The 20,483-nt window shown below is 34.4% G+C and overlaps 1 pseudogene; it reads left to right on the plus strand.

Annotated features, from left to right (window-relative positions):
- The first annotated feature begins 1,608 nt into the window (after positions 1-1,608).
- LOC107133536 lies at positions 1,609-14,038 on the plus strand (annotated as a pseudogene).
- Positions 14,039-20,483: the final 6,445 nt, after the last annotated feature.

Raw genomic sequence — 20,483 nt, forward strand, 5'->3', positions numbered from 1 at the left:
CGATTTTCAGCACCATATAAAAATAAAATAAAGATGTTGTGTCCACCGAAAACTAAAAAAATAAATATCAAAAAAATTCTCTCTCTCTCTCTCTCTCTCTCAAAAAAAAAAATCTTGGTTTCAAATAAGTATGAGGCATCTTTTAATACTTAAGTTTTAGGTACCTGGTGAGCAATTGTATTTTTGGTTCTAAGGTTTGGATTAAATTCTAATGTGGAATTATAAAATCAGAAGATCATATAAGGAATTATTTTAATGGAAAATGGTTTAAAAATCCATTCCAGTCTGAGATATCAGGGTCTCTGATTTGAGTTTGAGGAAATTTGAAAAGTTTGGTAAAGCTGACTATTAATGTATGTCATATCCTGCAAATTATTTTTGCAAAAGTAATCCTGGAATAAATAGAAACATACTTTAATGAAAAGAGTGTGATCAATATTTATGTCAATGGTAAATTAAGTAAACAAAGTTTTGATAACTGGCCATTTGCCTTAGCAAATTCAGTAACTGTAACTCAGTTTTTTAAAAGATGAGAGTGGTGTGGATGCCTGATAGAGTAGGTTCAAGAGAAAAATCAAGAGATGTATTGAAAGTAGTTTATACAGCTCAATTAAAGAATTTTCTGTAAAGAAAAGGAGCAGTATGGACAAAATGGAAGGTACTGGACAAAGAGATTTTATATGAAGTGACACGAAAATAATCCTTTATTTTGAGATAGTTGATGGTGTATGCTAAATGTTACCAGAAGGCTTAGGGACACCTAGAGAAATGCAGACCTCTTTCTTTAGTGAATTGTAAGTGCATATTATGTTCCTGCTTCTCAGTTAACTTGATTATTTGCTCATAGTTTCTTCAGTGATCCAAAAATGATAGAACTCTATAGGGAAAATTCTGGATTTACAAATAATCTTTGCAGATTTTTGTTACCATAACTCAGATGAGGAGATGAAAACTTTTGTGACTTTCTTTGGATATAGTTTCAAAAAGAGTAAAGGAACAGTGTATATAATGTGAACACTGGAAATTAAAGTAATGGGTGATACATAGCAAACTGGTATTTTAGTAAAGTTATTTACTCAATGGTTTTATTTCTTTCATAGTGTAAGTAAGATATCAGATGAATTAAATTATTTGTTTAAGCAGTAACTTTATGTGGTCTTTAGATCAGCTATGATCTATTTAACCTTAGCCACAGGGACAAACCCTGCTCCAGTCTCTCTATCAATTTCCCATGAAACCTAGAAATCTGTACTAAGGAATTATTTAACTAATTTTGCATTTCTGTTGGAGCCGTGTTGGACTTGTGGTTCCAGATGACATCAGGCAAAAAATGTTTCTCAGGGACATGACACAAGAAATGGCCAACAATGGACTCTATTGCATTTGCAGAAAGCATCCCAGAGTTTCCCACTAAGGATAATAATAACAGCCAACATTATGTGGAAAATTCACATTTACAAATGTCATTGTTGCTTTGCAGACACATATTCCCTTCTGAGATTTATGTTTTGCATTATCTTCAATTTTTCCATTTGGTATGTCTGGGTTAAAAGTTCTTATTGTAATATAACTGCATTAGCATTTTGACAAAAACTAAATTGTACATATTTTGGTGGAAGATTATCATTTTCAGAATACACTTGGATGAGGTTCCTGGTTTTAAAGATTTTATCAGATGTGTTCACCCTGCAAAATTTCCTCATGATATCTTTATCCAGGATGTGTGGTCTATAATATTTGAATTTCCATACCTTGATCAACATTGGGTTAGGAATATAAGTAAATGTGAACAAAATGGCAGTCTGGCAATGTGAGCTCTGCATTTTGGGGATATAAATTCCTCACCTCAGAGTTACAGTGTCTATGCTGCTATGCATGACATTGCCCAGGCTCTTCATGAGTAGAACTCATATTCAGGGTAAAAGAAGAAGCACTTGAAAGAAGTGCAATGGTGGCTCCTTATCCATGGCAGGTAGCCTCAACTCATTCTTGTATTTTCTTAATGTAATGGCCAATGGATTGTCCTGTGATTTTTCACAGTTATACATTAAAGAAAACAATTTTTAAGCCAAATACATTTATATGATCTTTTTCTTACTATCTTGATAATTTAATATTTCCATCAAAAGAACAGGGAAATGCTTATCAGATCCCAAGAATACCATAACAATAATATTCAGACCCTGTGGTGGTTATACATTTTCTCTCAGGTTATTTTATTGTTTTGTTAAAAAATTAGAATTTTTTTAACTCAAGGGATTTTTATAAGCATAAATGAGAAACATTAGAAGGAAATTTATATGTTATCCAAAAATCTCATGTTAATTTTTGCTTTGTTTCATTTTGTTAAATAGCTTTAAAAAAGCACAAATAGTTTCTTTAAAATGAAACTGGACTAAATGGTGTAGCAGAAACTCAATTCAATCCGTTCAATTTGCTATATGGTATTTCCATTATATCCATTCATATCCCAATCTGTATTACTTCTTACTAAGCTAAGAGAAACAGAATCAAATTATGTCAATAACATGTTTGCTGTATTTCCCTTTATTTTGTCTTAAAGATAAGGTCAACTAAGAATTTTTCAGTGATTCTCACAATATGTCTGAGATTTTTCCCTCAGGGATTTCTATTCATGCTATGGAAATTAAAAGGATTAGGTAGAAGGGTAATGGTGCCCTTATAAAGAGATTGGGGAGTTTTATGTACTCTTGAATTTTTTGGAAGAGTTTGAGAAATACTTGCGAGTGTTCTTCTCTAAAGTTTTGTAAAATTCAACCATGAAGCCATTTGGTCTTGGGATTTTCTTTCTTGGAATATAGTTGCTAATTGGTTCCATATCCTTACCATTTAGTGATGTTTTCAGATTTTCTATTCTTCATGATTCAATGTCACTGAGCTTAATGTGTCTTGGAATTTAACCATTCCTCCTATCCTTCAAACTTGTTGGTGCTTCATTGTTTATATGATTCTTTGTAACTATCATATTAATTGTGATATTTCTGTTTAAATTTCTATTTTCTTATTTCTATTTTTTCAGGTTTTCTTTTTTCTGGCATATTAGCTAAAGTTTTGAAATTTTGTTTCTCTTAAAAATATAATTCAGTTTTATTTATCACCTCAATTGTTTTCCTATTGTCTATTCTACTTATGTCAGGTCTGATATTTATTTCCTTTCAGCTGACTTCATCCTTAGTGTTTTGTTTTTCCCTAGTTCTTTGAGGCCCAGCATAGGATTACTTATTTGAGTTCATTTCCTTTTCTTAGTAGAGGCATTTATTGTTATAAATTTTCCATTTAGAAAAGTTTTAGCTTCATCCCATAAGTTTGGTATGTTTTATTTCCTTTTTAATTTTTTTTTAATATTTATTTTTTAGTTTTTGGTGGACACAACATCTTTTTTTCAAATTTTTATTGGTTGCTCAAAACATTACAATGATCTTGACATATGATATTTCATACATTTGATTCAAGTGAGATATGAATTCTTATTTTTACCACGTGTACAGATTGCAGGATCACAATGGTTATACATCCACGTTTATGTATACTGCCATACTAGTGTCTGTTGTATTCTTCTGCCTTTCCTATCCCCTTCCTATACACCCTCCCCTCCCCTCCCATCATTTCTCTCTACCCCATCTACTATAACTCATTTCTCTCTTTTTCCCCCTTTCACCTTACATCCTCTTATATGTAATTTTGTATAACAATGAGGGTCTCCTTCCATTTCCATGCAATTCCCTCCCACCTCTCATCCCTGCTCAATGGGAATCTTCTTCTCATGCTCTTCCACCTGCTCTGTTTTGAGTCACCCTCCTTATATCAAAGAAGACATTCAGCATTTTTTATTATGCTAACTTCACTTAGCATAATCTGCTCTAATGCCATCCCTGAGAGGGAATCCCTGCAAATGCCATGGTTTTGTTATTTTTTAGTGCTGAGTAATAGTCCATTGTGTACAAATGCCATATTTTTATCCATTCATCTATTGATGGGCATCTAGGTTGGTTCCCCATTCTAGCTATTGTGAATTGTGCTGCTATAAATATTGATGTAGCTGTATCCCTATACTACGCTCTTTTTAGGTCTTTGGGGAATAGTCTGAGAAGGGGAATAGCTGGATCAAATGGTGGTTTAATTCCCAGGTTTCCAAGGAATCTCCATACTGCTTTCCAAATTGGCCGCACCAATTTTAGTCCCACCAGCAATGTACAAGTGTACCCTTTTCCCCACATCCTCGCCAGCACTTGTTGTTGTTTGACTTCATAATGGCTGCCATTCTTACTGGAGAGAGTTGGTATCTTCGAGTGGTTTTAATTTGCATTTCTCTGACTGCTAGAGATGGTGAGCATTTTTTCATGTATTTGTTGATTAATTGTATATCCTTCTCTGAGAAGTGTCTGTTCAGGTCCTTGGCCCATTGTTGATTGGGTTATTTGTTTCCTTATTGTTTAATTTTTTGAGTTCTTTGTATACTCTGGATATTAGGGCTCTATCTGAAGTGTAAGGAGTAAAAATTTGTTCCCAGGATGTAGGATCCCTATTTACCTCTCTTATTGTTTCTTTTGCTGAGAAAAAAAAAAAAAATTTTTAGTTTGAGTATGTCCCATTTGTTTATTCTTGATTTTAACTCTTGTGCTATAGGTGTCCTATTAAGGAATTTGGAGCCCGACCCCATGAGATGGAGATTAGAGCCAACTTTTTCTTCTATCATATGCAGAGTCTCTGTTTTTATATCAAGCTTCTTGATCCATTTTGAGTTAACTTTTGTCCATAGCGAGAGAAGGGATTCAGTTTCATTTTGTTGCATATGGATTTCCAGTTTTCCCAGAACCATTTGTTGAAGATGCTATTCTTTATCCGTTGCATGCTTTTAGCACCTTTGTCTAATATAAGGTAGTTGTAATTTTGTGGATTGGTCTCTGTGTCCTCTATTCTGTACCATTTGTCTACCCGCCTGTATTGGTACCAGTACCATGCTGTTTTTGTTACTGTTGCTCTGTAGTATAGTTTAATATCTGGTATAGCAATACCACCTGTTTCACTCTTCTTGATTAGAATTTCTTTAGCCATTCTGGGTCTCTTATTTTTTTCCAGATGAATTTCATAATTGCTTTTTTTTTTTTTATTTCTGTGAGGAATGCCATTGGAATTTTGATAAGAATTGCATTGAATCTGTATAGTGCTTTTGGTAATATGGTCATTTTAGTAATATTAATTCTGCCTATCCATGAGCAAGTTAGATCTTTCCATCTTCTAAGGTCTTCTTATATTTCTCTCTTTAGGGTTCTATAGTTTTCATTGTATAGATCTTTCACCTCTTTTGTTAAGTTGATTCCCAAGTATTTTTTTTTTTTAGGATATTGTGACTGGGGTAGTTTTCCTCATTTTCTTTTCAGAGAATTTGACACTGATATACAGGAATGCCTTTGACTTATGGATATTGATTTTATATCCTGCCACTTTGTTGAATTTATTTACTAGTTCTAGAAGTTTCTTGGTAGAGTTTTTTTGGGCCTTCTAGGTATAGAATCATATCATCAGTAAATAAGGCTAGTTTAAGTTATTCTTTTCCTATAGTTATTTCTTTAATTTCTTTTATTTCAAGAACTATGTTGAATAGAAGTAGTGTGAGAAGGAATCCCTATTTTGTTCCAGATTTTAGACGGAATGTCTTCAGTTTGTCTCCATTTAGAATGATGCTGGCCTGAGGGTTAGTGTAGATAGCTTTTACAAGGTTGAGTTAAGTTACTGTTATCCCTAGTTTTTCTAGTGTTTTGAACATAAAGGGGCGCTGCATTTTGTCAAATGCTTTTTCTGCATCTATCAAGATGATCATGTGGTTTTTATTCTTAAGTCTATTGATGTAATGAATTACATTTACTGATTTCCGTATGTTGAACCAACCTTGCATCCCAGGGATGAATCCCACTTGATCATGATGCACAATTTTTGATGTGTTTTTTATCTGATTTGCCAGAATTTTATTGAGAATTTTTGCATCTATATTCATTAGAGATACTGTTCTGAAGTTTTCTTTATTTGAAGTGTCTTCATCTGGTTTTGGAAGCAGGGTGATATTGGCCTCGTAGAATAAATTTGGAAGTACTCCCTCTTTTTCTATTTCCTGAAATAGATTGAAGAGTATTGGTATTAGTTCTTCTTTAAAGGTCTTATAAATCTTGGCTGTATATCCATCTGGTCGTGGGCTTTTCTTGGTTGGTAATCTTTTGATGGCTTCTTCTATTTTCTCCCTTGATATTGGTCTTTTAAAGTTTTGTGTATATTCCTAACTCAATCTGGGCAGATCATATAACTTTAGGAATTTATATGTCTTTACTATATACTATTTTATTGGAGTATAAAGTTTCAAAATAATTTCTAATTATCTTCTGTATTTCTGTAGTGTCTGTAGTGATATTTCCTTTTTCATCCTGTATGCTAGTAAAATTGACAGACCGTTAGCATGGCTAATGGTCTGTCAATTTTATTTATTTTTTCAAAGAACCAACTTTTAGTTTTCTCAATTTTTTCAATTATTTGTTTTGTTTCAATTTTATTGATTTCAGCTCTGATTTTTATTATTTCTTGCCTTCTATTGTATTTGCTGTTGATTTGTTCTTCCTTTTCTAGGACTTTGAGATGTAGTGTGAGGTCATTTATTTGTTGGCTTTTTCTTCTTTTAAGGAATGAATTCCATGAAATGTATTTTCCTCTTAGTACTGCTTTCATAGTGTCCCAGAGATTTTGATATGTTGTGTCTGTGTTTTCATTTACCTCTAAGAATTTTTTTAAATTTTCTCCTTGATGTCTTCTGTAACCTATTGTTCATTCAGTAACATATTGTTCATTCTCCGTGTAACATAGGAATTTTTCTTCCTTATTTTATCATTTATTTCTGATTTCACTCCATTATGTTAGATGAAATGCATGGTAATATCTCTACTCCTTTGTATTTGCTAAGTGTTGGCCTATGGCATAATATATGGTCTATTTTTCATAAGATGCATGTGATGCTGATAAAAAAGTATATCAGCTTAATGTGGGTTCATATATTCTATATAAGTCAGTTAATTCTAAGTTATTAATTGTGTTATTGAGTTCTATAGTTTCTTTATTAAACTTTTGTTTGGAAGAACTGTCCAGTGGTGAGAGAGGTGTATTACAATCAACCATGATTATTGTGTTGTTGTCTATTTGTCTCTTAAGCTTGAGAAGAGTTTGATTGATGAACATAACTGCACCATTGTTTGGGGTATATATATTAATGATTGTTATGTCTTGTTGGTGAATGGTTCCCTTTAGCTGTATGTAGTGTCCTTCTTTATCCCTTTTGATTAACTTTGGCTTGAAGTCTATTTTATTTGATATGAGTATGGACACCCCTGCTTGTTTCCAAGGTCCATGGGAGTGGTATGATTTTTCCCAACCTTTCACCTTCAGTCTGTGTACGACTTTTCTTAACAGAGGCATCTCCTGTAGGCAGCATATTGCATATTTTTAATCCAGTCTGCTAGCCTATGTCTTTTGATTGGTGAGTTTAAGCCATTAACATTTAAGGTTACTATTGAGATATGGTTTGTACATGTTTGTTTATTTTTGTTATTTAACTTGATTTTTTTTCTCTTTCATTAGTTTTTCCTTTACTGTACTACCACTCACTGTTGATTTTTGTTGTTATTTTTCATTTCCTCTTCATGTAATGTTTTCCCAATGATACTTTGAAGCACCAGTTTTCTAGCTGCAAATTCTTTTAACTTTTGTTTATCATGGAAGGTTTTCATTTCATCTTCAAACCTGAAGCTTAATTTTGCTGGATACAAGATTCTTCACTAGAAACCATTATCTTTCAGTGCATTAAATATGTTGTTCCAGGATCTTCTAGCTTTCAGTGTCTGTATTGAAAAATCCGCCATTAACCTAATTGGTTTACCCCTAACTTTGAATCTGCTTCATTTCTCTTGTGGCTTCTAAAATTCTCTCCTTGTTCTGTATGTTGGGCATTTTCATTATAATGTGTCTTGGTGTGGATGTCTTGTGGTTTTGTACACACAGTGTCAGGTAGGCTTCTAGAATTTGGATTTCTGTTTAATTCATTCTTCATGTCTGGAAAGTTTTCTAAAATTATTTCATTAAAGAGTTTGCTCATTCCTTTGGTTTGGACCTCTATGCCTTCCTTTATCCAAATAGCTCTTAAATATGGTCTCTTTATGTTATCCCAAATTTTTTGGATGTTTTGCTCATGGTTTCTTATCAGCCTTTCTTTGCTGTCTATGCTCTTTCCAGGCAGGAAGCCACACTGGCCAGGCCTCATGGGACCACCTTCCATCTGTGCCAACAGGCAGTTTTCTCTTTGGGGGCTTTTGGTTTGTTTCTTTTGAATCTTCTTGTTAATTCATTCTGTCAGTCTGTTTTGGATTACTCACATTATATTGATTATTGACATTTCTTTCCTACATGAAACATTTCTATGTTTTGACATTGTTCTTTATATGTTTTTAAATCTATCTCTTAATTTATGCCTTCTTTGGATTATATTGAGCCTTTTGTATTCCTCTATTTTCAGCCTTTTCTTGGAATATCAATTATCATTATTTTAAAAAACTGTTTCGTGTTTTACTTAGTGTTTGAATTAAATATTAAAGAATAGTGCTTATATGATTTGGAGCTATAGCTCAGTAATGAAATACTTACCTAGCAAGTTTGACATCTTGTGTTTGATCCCCACAGGCATGAAATAATAACAATGATAATAAAATTGAAATTATATAAAAATTCTACCTGCCAGTAAGGTAGGTATCTTTTGAGAATATCTTTTGACAGTATTTATGCATACACTGTGTATCTTACAACACTCTCCTCTTTTTGCATATATTTGGAAAAATATGCTACAATGTTTACCTTTCTTTCACTAAAAATAAGGCCTATTATTCCATTGTTTTTTCTAGGACATTCTGATAATATTTGGTTTCAGCAGTTTTAATTGCTATGGTTACATATATTTGGTTAATATTTATTCTACATGGTGTGTGTCATTCTGTTTGTGCAACCTGGAAAGAAAAAAACAAGACTCAAAAATTTATAAAAAAATAATGTTTTCTCATGATTTGGGAGGCTGAAAATTCTAATATCAAAATTCTGTGCCAAGGACTGTTTGCTGCATCCTCCTGAGGAGAGAACACTGTTCCTTCAAATGGAAAAGGTGAAATGGGCAAAGAGGTAAATAGGGATGAACTCATCCTTGTATCATGGTATTAATCCAATTATGGAGGTAGTGTTTTCATGGCCTAAACTTCCCATTAGGCCCCACCTCCACAATCTTTTGAATCAGGATGACGTTTCAATATGAGTTTGAAAGGGGATTAAAAATATTCAAATCAAAGTGGTCATCTCTGTGCTACTACATTGATGGTTTGATGCCTGCCATTAAGCTAGAAAATTCTTTCTTATTTTCAGTATCCCTACCATGCTTCCACCTGATGCATGCCATGCTGACTCACTGCTACTGCCATCTGGGAAATTATTAGATATTAACACTTCAAGTGTTTCCTTAGACCCTTTCTGGTATTTTCTGTTTGGTGTTCCACCTGTTATCTGTTATAGTCTCTACAATTTCTCACAGTTCTAGGTATTCTGTTGTATTATTTTCTTCATCTTTTTATCTCACATTTCAGTCTGGAAAGTTTTTATTGATATATTTTCAGATCATTGACTTATTATTCAGTCATGTACAGTTTACTAAGGGGCCCATCAGTGAGATCTTTCTGTCATAGTATTTTTACAGAATTCTAGCTTTTCATTCTGCTTTTCATAATATTTCAATCTCTCAGTTTACTTTATGCACTTTTTTTTTACATATTCTTATTCATCTTGTAGAATACTTGGCACATTAATTATAGTTTTAAATATTCTGGTCTGATAATCCCAGTTCTCTACCATATCTGAGTCTGGTTCTGTTGCTTGCTTCATGTATTTTTTTATGCTTTTTCTTAAGATAAAGCATATATAATTTATCAAGTTATGTAATCCTTTAAAAAACAGGTAGACATTATGCATTGCATAGTAAGAGCTGAAACTCTTTTACTGAGCTTTTTGCTATGAGACTTATATAACCAGACAGATATCAGATCAGTCTGAGGTTAGCTGTGAATTATTTCTTTCACTATTGGTGCCTTAATTTTCACTTTCTTCTTAAGTCTTTTATTTTTTATCACTTATCATCTTTGAGTTCTGTAGAACTTTCTTAAATATCCTGAGTCTTGCAGTTCCTTCAGCTTTAATCCTCTCCTTCTGTACAGAAGCTCCCTGGTGTGATGATAAGGTGGAGAAGGAGGAATGTGCTCTATGAGAATTAAGTCTTTTATTTTAGTGTTTCTGTGCCCCCAGGATTGACCTTTATAGGATCTTCTTGTATCTTTTTCTATTCTTGTCTTGTTTAGGTGAGACAAAAAGGATAAAAAAGGATTTGAATTAGGTGGGGTATTTTTATTTTCCCAGTTTAAGTATACTTTGGTAATGTTTTTGGTGTGGTCTTGTGGAGAACAGAATGTTTGAAGAATTATTCAGAAATAGTTACATTTTGTTCCTTTTGCTGGAAGCAAGAATTAATATTTCTTTGCTGTTCACTAAGAGATGGTGCATAATACACAGCGATAAAACTCATTCGAGTAGAGCTTTTCTCTTTTATCCCATGAGCCAGCATATAGGTTTTCACCAATTTCAGTGTAAATTTTTCTACTTGTTTTGTATCCAGCATCTTCTAATCCTAGGAAACTATCATTTACTGTGCTGATCTATCTCTTTGTTTATGTATTTATTTTTAGTTGTAGTAGGACACAATTTATTTATTTATTTATATGTGTTGCTGAGGATAAAACCTAGTGCCCTGCATGGGCTAAGTGAGTGCTCTACTGCTGAGCAACAAACCCAGCTCTGTTTAATTTTCATTGCAGAAGTTTTCACTGTAAACTCAGACCTCCAACACTTCTAAAAATGGTTTCTGCTTTTAAGCGTGTTAATCTTTATGCTTACTAGGGTATGCAAGCCCTTTAAATAGTGGAATAGAAAGATCATTATTGATTTTTATATACCAAATTTGTACTCATTTGCTTTTCCATTTTTCCATAAATAGTTTAGTTCTTTTGCATATTAATAGTACACAGAATATTATATGCAAATAATTTTCATATTTAGCAGAAATACAACAAAATATGAAGTTTTTATTCACAACATATTAGTGTATTTGTATATACAAGCTAATGTTTATTCCTTAAAATATATGCATTATTCTGATGTTATTTCTTTTCCCCACATAATCCATAACTGTGTCTACCACACACTACTCAATTTATTATATATATTTTGCACAGTTTTTTACTTCAGTGGACAATAATTTGATATTAATTTTAGAGTCTATTAAATTTTAATTCTTATGGTTTTGTTATACATCCTCTGTGTAATGAGATGTTAAATAATTAAAATAAATGGATGAGTTCATTAATTAAACATGGTCAACAATTCTCCCAAAATCTGCCTGAAAAACTCATATCTAGTTAAAATTTAAATTACAGAAATTTAACTTGACATGGAAAAGATTATTGAGTTTCAATGGGATGAAATTATTTTGTTTCCTTCCAACAAATATACAACATTAAAAAATAAATTTTCATAAGCTTCTATAAAAATACCTGAGACCTGTCTCATTGATTTATTATATAAAATTGACAAATTTGAAAAAAAATGCAAATTCAGAGGAATAATGCCCTTAAAAAGTTAAAACATTATTGTATTGACATTATTTACTTCTTCAACAGTTTATTTTATGCTGATAAAAAAGTCTGCCTTCTTAATAATATTTATGCATAGAGCTTAGAACCCTGATCTAAATTTTTAGTTATTTTTCTTTTATATAAGTACCTTCTGTGGAAACAGCACTGGTTTGTTATGGACTACCTGTGATGCCTTGAAAAACTAAGTTTTCTAATTTGTAAGGTGAAGATAATATTAATAACTATCCCATATATATTATAAAACTATATGTTAATACACATAAAGCATATAGACCCACATTTGGTGCATTCTAGTCCCTATATAAGTGCTGAATAGAGCAGCCCATGAAAATCAAAGGAAAAATTAGGTAGGGAAAAGAAGAGCAATAAAAGTGATAAGGTTTATTTCTATTGCTAGGGTTTACAACCTCATGTTCTGAAAAGTGTTTTGCACCTTAGCTCCATCCATTTCTGCTAAAATGTCAACTTGAAAGAAGTTTTAGAAATAAGGAAGTTGTGAATGGGGAAATTTCAACAACCAAGTTTAACATGTTCAAATATCAGTCTTTGCTGAATGGTGATATAGCCCAAGTGAAAGTTGGAGTGTTAATTTTTGAATCACAAAGTGTTCAGCACCTTTCCTTAAATGAGACACTGATAATATGGGGTGAGCACTACAATGAGGTAAGCATTCTATTAGTATGGATAACAGTGTATTCCACAGAACAAAGTACTATTAGAGAGTAGGATTCAAATGAGCTTCTGAATTCTAATAGGGAATTCCATTAGATTATTGTATCAAGTATGTGAATTTTCTAGCCTCAGAATCACTGTGAAATTCATCATTTAACTTGAATTATTCTAACAGATTGCCTGTGCTTGTAATGATTCAACTGACCTGTTTTACTAACGTGTTAAGAAAATATAAACACAGAAATTTTCAGTGGTAGATAGATTCTAGAAAGTTTATGACACTACTGACTCAGATGAGAGATGAAATTATTATTTGTGGAAAAAATCATCTCTGTTATTGGACATGATAATTTGTCATTTGACTTTGTTATGTGTACATTGATTTTAATTCCCACTAAGACTTGAATATTTCATATAGTCAACAAATATTTAAAAGAATGTCCAACATCTCAATCAATTAAATAAATAGAAATCAAAATTACTCTAAGATTTCATCTCACTCCAGGCAGAATGGCAGTTATTAAGAATACAAACAACAATAAGTATTGGTGAAAATGTAGGGGAAAAGGCACACCTACACATTGCTGACGTGACTGCAAATTGGTGCAGCCAATATGGAAAGCAGTATGGAAATTCCTTAGAAAACTTGAAATGGAACCTCCATTTGACCCACCTATACACTTCTTGGTCTATACACTAAAGACTTAAAAACAGCATACTTTACAGTAATGCAGCCACTTCAATGTTTATAGCAGCACAATTCAGAATCACTAAACTGTGGAAGCAACTTAGATGTCCTTACATTGATGAATAGATAAAGAAACTGTGGTAAATATGCACAATGGAATATTACTCAGAATTAAAAGAGAATAAAATTTTGGCATTTGAAGGTAAATGGATGTAGTTGGAGGATATCATGCTAGGTGAAATAAGCCAATCTCAAAAACCCAGGGGCTGAATGATTTCTCTGATAAGTAGATGCTAATCCACATTGGGGGTGTATGGGATAAGTGGAGGAACTTTGGATGAGGCACAGTTGGGGGAGAATGCAAAGGGATAGGAAAAACAGTGGAATGAGATTGGCATAATCACTCTAGGTATGGTTGCACAAATGGTGTGATTCTATACACAACCAGAGAAGTGAAAAATGCTGCTCCATTTGTGTAAGTGAATTAAAGAGATTTATACTGTCATGTATAACTGATTAGAACTAATAAATATTTAAATACATCAATAAATAAAATTTTTAAAATACTTGAATATTTCAGTGATGTTATAATAGAAAGGTAAGTCAAAGCCCTAAGAAATTTTGCAAAAATTCAGTAGTTATTTATTAAATTGTTATGTTATTCAAAAGTATACAATTTTCTATGTATATGCTGTTACTGAATTTTACATATTGATTAACTTTCCTTCTTCCAGTACTTCTTACACAGACTCCCTCTGTTATTTGCAATAAAAGGTGTCCTCGTGGATTCAGAAAAACAGCTCTTGAAGGAAAACTATTTTGTTGTTTTGATTGCATTTCCTTTACATATGGGGAGATTGTCAACAAAACAGGTTGGCATTTCTGAAAATTATTCTGAGTGTGTAAATGGTACACTGGAATGGATTCACAGTAAATAAATGAAATAAGAAATTCATAGATGATAACTTTGAATTTTGTGGGTGGAAACAACATACTACTTTACTTTCCCAGGAAAGAGGTAAGGGTAGAATGTAAATAAGTATGTTTAGTTTGGTGTCACCCCCTCTCTCCAAAACGAGATGATTTTTCCCTCTGGAAGAAACTATTCTTTAAAAAGACTCTAAGGATCCTTAGCAATTAATGTGGATTCCTAATTATTTTCCTAATTAAGATTAATAATAAAAACAAAGTATGTTCATATAAAACATAAAAATGAACAAAAATATTAAATTATCAGTAAATTTCCAAATTTTTAAAAATGCCTTTAGAATGAAGAACAAATTATTTAGATTAAAAACTCAGTGGACAGGTTTGTAGTATGTTGGATAGAACTGAAATGAGATTTAGCACACAAAAAAATACATCTGCAGAAATCACTCTGGATGTCAGCATGCTTACAGAAAAACACAATAGAATAAAAAGACCTAAAATTCAGGAGGAGCAAATACAGAAAACAGAAAGAAGACAGCATTTTCAGGATAATATCAGAATATCTTCAAAGAGGATTACATTAAACTATTTATTTCTATCCATATTTGAATATAATATTTAGAATACTAGAAAAGTTAAAAGTTTAAGAAAATGGTTTCAAGACAAATAAATGGCAATCATTTGACACCCCCTCCAAATAATTAGAGATTTTAAAGCAGCCATAAAGAAAAGATAGGCCACATATAAAAGAACAGTTATTAGTTTGACAATAGAATTCGTAGTGAAAACTAAATAAAAAAGTTATTAGAATGACTTTTTAATAAGCTGAGAGAAAATACAAGTGCATATAAATACATAAGGAGGCTGTAGTTTTCTTTGTCTGAACTGTAAAACCCGGTATCAACTCAGTTCTAATATAGGTATAAGTAACTTCCCTCAAGATGCTATGGAAGATATTATAAAGAGGGGATCTTATATCCAGAGACCAATCCAAAAGCTAATGTGATGTAGTTATGATATTTTTCTTTTTTCTTTATTTTTTAATTTGATCTCATTAGTTATGTTACAGAGGAATGAATTTTGACACATCATATATAAATAGAGTATAATTTCTCCTTTTTCTGGTTGTACATAATGTAAATTCACAACAGGCGTGTAGTTATATATACACATAGGGTAATAATGCCTGATTTATTCTACTGTACTTCCTACACCCATAAACATTCCCCTCCCTTTACATCCCTCTGTCTAATCCTAAATGCCTTTGTTATTTCCCTAGACGCCTCCTCCTAACTTACTGTAAGTTAGCATGGGCATGTCACAGAAAACAATCAAGATTTCGTTTGGGGGGATTGGCTTACTTTGCTTTGCATGATGTTTTACAGTTCCATCCATTTACCTGCAAATGCCATAATTTCATTCTTCTTTAAGGCTAAGTAATATTCTATTATGTATATGTACCACATGTCTTATCCACTCATCTATGATGTTTCTCTAGTTTAGCTGTTGTGACTTGAGCCTGCTGCAAACATTGATGTGGCTGTGTCACTGTGGTATGCTGATTTTAAGTCCTTTGGGTATAAATTGAGGAGTGGGATAGCTGGATCAAATGTTGGTTCCATTCCAAGTTTTCTGAGGAATCTCCATACTTCTTTCCATAGTGCTTGCACCAATTTTCAGTACCCCGAAACAATGTATGTGTGTATATTTTCCCCCACATCCTTTCCAACAATTATTTTTGCTTATATACTTGATAATTGCCATTCTGATTAGAGTGAAAGGAAATCTTAGAGTAGTTTTGATTTGCATTTTTAATTGCTAGAGATGTTGAATATTTTTTCAAATATTTGTTGATTAGTTGTACTTCTTCTCCTGTGAAGTGCCTGTTCAGTTCCTTTGTCCATTTATCGATTGGGTTATTTGTTTGTTAATGTTAAGTTTTTTGAATTCCTTAGATATGCTGGAGAATAATACTCTATCTGAGGTGCATGTGGTAAAGATTTTTTTCCAATTCTATAGGTTCTCTCTTTACTTTATTGATTGTTGGGGACCACAAATCAAGTCAAGATGGCACCTGGCAGTTTGCCAGGAGGAGTGGTTTGTGAGGCAACACCACCGAGCCATTAAGATGGTAGGGATTCCTTATTGGCTGATTGCTATAACTGGATGGAGCTAATTGAGTCAAGCTGTGCATAATCAGTTAGGTATATATACTTCTGCTGTTTTGCAATAAAGCGGCTCCTGCTACCTTGGGTGCTGCTACCTTGAATTCCCACTCAGTTCCCGCTGAGTTTCCCCACAATAAATCAGTTCCAGCTTCAACCTTCAAGTTGCTTGTCACCTCCTGGTTATTTTTCCCAGCCGGACTGTGGCATATGGTGGCCCGTACGGGGAAGTCCAGGACGCTTGGGAGTAAGTAACAAGGTAAATTGCTTGCCCCTGAGAATAGGGAGAGAGGATGGGTGACCACTTCAAGAAACAGTGTGTTCTTGCTTTGTTTTGTTTCATTTCTGTTTCATTTTTAAGCTGCCTGTCCCTAGAAATAAATAGGACAGGAGAAAAGCTGATCACCCCTGAAGAACAGATAGGGTGAGGACAGATGGATATTTCAAGAAAATAGAAAAATTGATACAATATATTTTTGTTCCATTTTTGTTTTGTTTTGTTTCAGTTTGTTTTGTGTTATCTTAGTGGGTTGCATTATCTTTATTATGGAAACATGGGATAAGAAGTTAGTAAAAACCAAACAGAAAGGGTGTTAAGTAAATTGCTAAAGGAAGGAGGCACCCCAGTAAAACCAAGAACAATTAGGGCATACATTGATATGATACAAAAATGTAGCCCATGGTTCTTTAAGGAGGGTTTGTTAATATCACAATGGGACCATCATGGTGAAGATTTTAAAGATAGAAAAGAAAAGCCCAGGAACTCTGCCAGTTGGCACATTATTATTATGGATGTTGATATGATCTTGTTTGCTTAATCCAAAGCCTTCAGTTCAGATCATGGTAGAGGAAGGAGAAGACATCTTTGATAAAGTAAAAGAGGAAGTCTCTCTAGCTAGTCAAACAGGGGAAGAAAGTTTAGAGGAGGAAGGGCTATCAGGGGAGAAGTTACAACAGGAGGCTGCTACTAACACCTTTTTATCACCAGAGGGTGTAAGTATTCAACCAACAGCTCCAACTATGTATATGGAGACAACATATGCTGAGTGGCCCCCAACCCCCAAAATTGATAGATGGGATCCTGAGACAGGACCTAGAAGATTAGTATGCCCTATATTTGAGAATGAGGGAGGGCAGCAATATCACCAGGTTTTGGATTTTAAAACTGTAAAGCAGTTAAAGGAAGCTGTAGCAGCCTCTGGTCCTCAAGCCCCTTTACCATAAGCATGGTTGAATCCTTTGCAAATTTAAACTTGACACCAGCAGATTGGGCTAGCATGTGCAAAGCTGTGCTAAATGGAGGACAATATTTGTTATGGAAAGTTGCTAATCAGGAATTGTGTGTGGAGACTGCCAAGCGAAATGCAGCAGCTGGGTATCCACAGAGAAATTTAGACATGTTGCTAGGAGAGGGATCTTATGAGGAACAGCAGCAACAAGCCAGATATGATCCTGCCATATACTTACAAATTGCTTTAGCTGCAGTTAAGGCGTGGAAGACTTTACAAGGACAAGGAGATTTAAAAGGTCAATAATCTAAGGTAATACAAGGAACTAATGAACCTTACACTGAGTTTGGGGATAGGCTTAAACAAACAGCAAGCAGAGTCTTTGGGGATGTAGAACAAGCAATGCGATTAATAAAACAACTAGCCTAAGAACAAGCCAATAGATGGTGTGGGGAGGCCACTAGACCTTGGAAATATAAAGATGTAAATACATACTGTTGAGAGCCACAGCCAAAGGGGCCCCAGCAAACTTCCAACTGCCAGCACCAGCTGCCAGCTGATGATTGGCTCACAGCGGCCCCAGCAAACTTCTAGCGGCCAACTCATTGGCTCCTCTGCGGTGATGCACATTCAGTTGTTTTCCCGCCATTTCAGACCACGGAGCTGCTCATTGGGGGACTTTTTTGGCTCCACCCATGCAAACCAGTCAATCAGCCTCAAGAGCAAGAGGAGTGGGGGAAATTGAGAGGCTTGTGGGAAGCTGGTGGTGGCAGTTCGGCTTTGAAGATTTTCCTGAAGAGCTTTGTGGTGAGGCCTCCAACCCCCGCAATTGATAGTTGGGATCCTGAGACAGGATCTCAAATATTAACATGCCCTCTATTTGAGCAGGCAGGAGGACAGAAAATTCACCATGATTTAAATTTCAAAAAAGTGAAGCAGCTAAAAGAGGCTGTAATAACCTATGGTCCTCAAGTACCCTTCACTGTAAGCATGGTCGAATCCATTACCAACTTGAACATGACGCCAGCAGATTGGGCTAATATGTGTAAAGCTGTGCTAAATGGAGGATAATACCTGCTATGGAAGGTTGCCAATGAGGAATTTTGCAAGGAGTTGGCTAGGCGAAATGCAGCAGCTGGTTATCCTCAGAGAAATCTAGATATGTTGTTAGGAAAGGGACCTTATGAGGATCAGCAGCAACAAATTGCATATGATCCTGGCATATACTTACAAATTGCTATAGATGCGGTTAGGGCATGGAAGACTTTACAAGGACATGGCTGTTTACACGGTCAATTATCTAAGGTAATACAAGGAGCTAATGAACCTTATGCTGAATTTGTAGATAGGCTTATTCAAACAGCTACCAAAGTTTTGGGGAATACAGAACAAGCAATGCCATTAATAAAACAACTGGCTCATGAGCAAGCAAATCGTTGGTGCAGAGAAGTCATTAGACCATGGAAACATGAAGATTTAAACACATATATTAAATTATGTAGAGACATTAATGAACAAGGGCAAGGTGTGGCAGCTGCAGTACAACAGGTTTTAGATGCCAGGCCAAAAACATGCTACAATTGTGAACAAAAAGGACATTTTAAAAGGAATTGCCCCATAGGAGGAGGGTGTAACAAAAGTAGATATCAAAGAAGTAGAATACCAGGTATTTGCCCACGATGCTTTAGAGGGATACATTGAGCTAATGAATGCCATTCTCAAACCACCATAGAGGGTACTCCATTATCAAAAAATGAAAAAGGACCAGGTGTCAATCCACGATATCATGGAGAAAGGCATCAGGCTCCTTTGCCGAAAAATGGATGGGGGGCCCAATGCTCCGGGGCCCAAGACCACAAATATATGGAGCACTGGAGGAACCCAGCAACCCCATCAGGGTAGTGCCCAGGACACATAGTCCATTAAATCCCTCACTAGACAAACCAGAGGAAGTACAGGATTGGACATCTGTGCCTCTGCCAGAACAGTACTAACTCCAGAGATGGGAGTTCAAATCATTCCCACAGGGGTAAAAGGACCTCTTCCCAAAGGAACAGTAGGCTTCTTATTGGAATGCAGTTCTTCTACTCTAAAAGGACATATGATAAGTCCTGGGGTAATGGATCCTGATTATGAAGATGAAATAAAAATTATAGCCAGTTCTCCAAAGGGTATATCAGTAATTTCACCAGGAGATAGAATAGCACAGTTATTAATAATACCCAGCCTACGTGATAAATTCTCCAGTTGTACTATAGAAAGAGGTTCCAGAGGATTAGGCTCCACAGGTGTAGATTGGGCTATGCTGTATTTAAATTTAGATTCTCACCCCATGCTAAAACTAAACATTCAGGGACATGAATTTAATGGACTACTGGATACAGGTGCAGACCTTACATCATCTCTCATCAAGAATGGCCAAAACATTGGCCATTACAACAAGCCACTGAAACACTTCGAGGCCTAGGAGTGGTGACTAATTCCCATAGAAGTGCAATGGTATTAGATTGGAAGGATGCTGAAGGATGTGAAGGAAATATACAGCCATATGTATTGGATCATCTTCCCGTAAATTTATGGGGACGAGATGTCCTAGATCAATTAGGTTTTACATTAACAAATAACATCAATCAAAATGCACCCACTATTAGGGCTAGACAAGGTTTTAGGAAAGAAAAAAGATTAGAAGAACAAGAACAAGGTATAGCAGCACCAATACAAATAGATCAAGGAACGGACAGTCATGGGTTGGATTTTCAGAAGGGGTCACTGAGACAATAAAAATTACTTGGAAATCAGAAAGACCAGCATGGGTTCCTCAGTGGCTCCTGACTAAAGAAAAGATACAAGCAGCCCATGACCTGTTCAAACAACAATTAGTGGAAGGACATATACAACCTTCTGTATCTCCCCATAATACTCCCATTTTTTCATCAAAATTAAATCTGGTAAATGGAGAGTATTGCAAGAATTTAAGAGCCATTAATAATGAGATGGTTATTATGGG

This window comes from Marmota marmota, unplaced genomic scaffold (genome assembly GCF_001458135.2).
Source record: "Marmota marmota marmota unplaced genomic scaffold, marMar, whole genome shotgun sequence".
Taxonomy (NCBI): domain Eukaryota; kingdom Metazoa; phylum Chordata; class Mammalia; order Rodentia; family Sciuridae; genus Marmota; species Marmota marmota.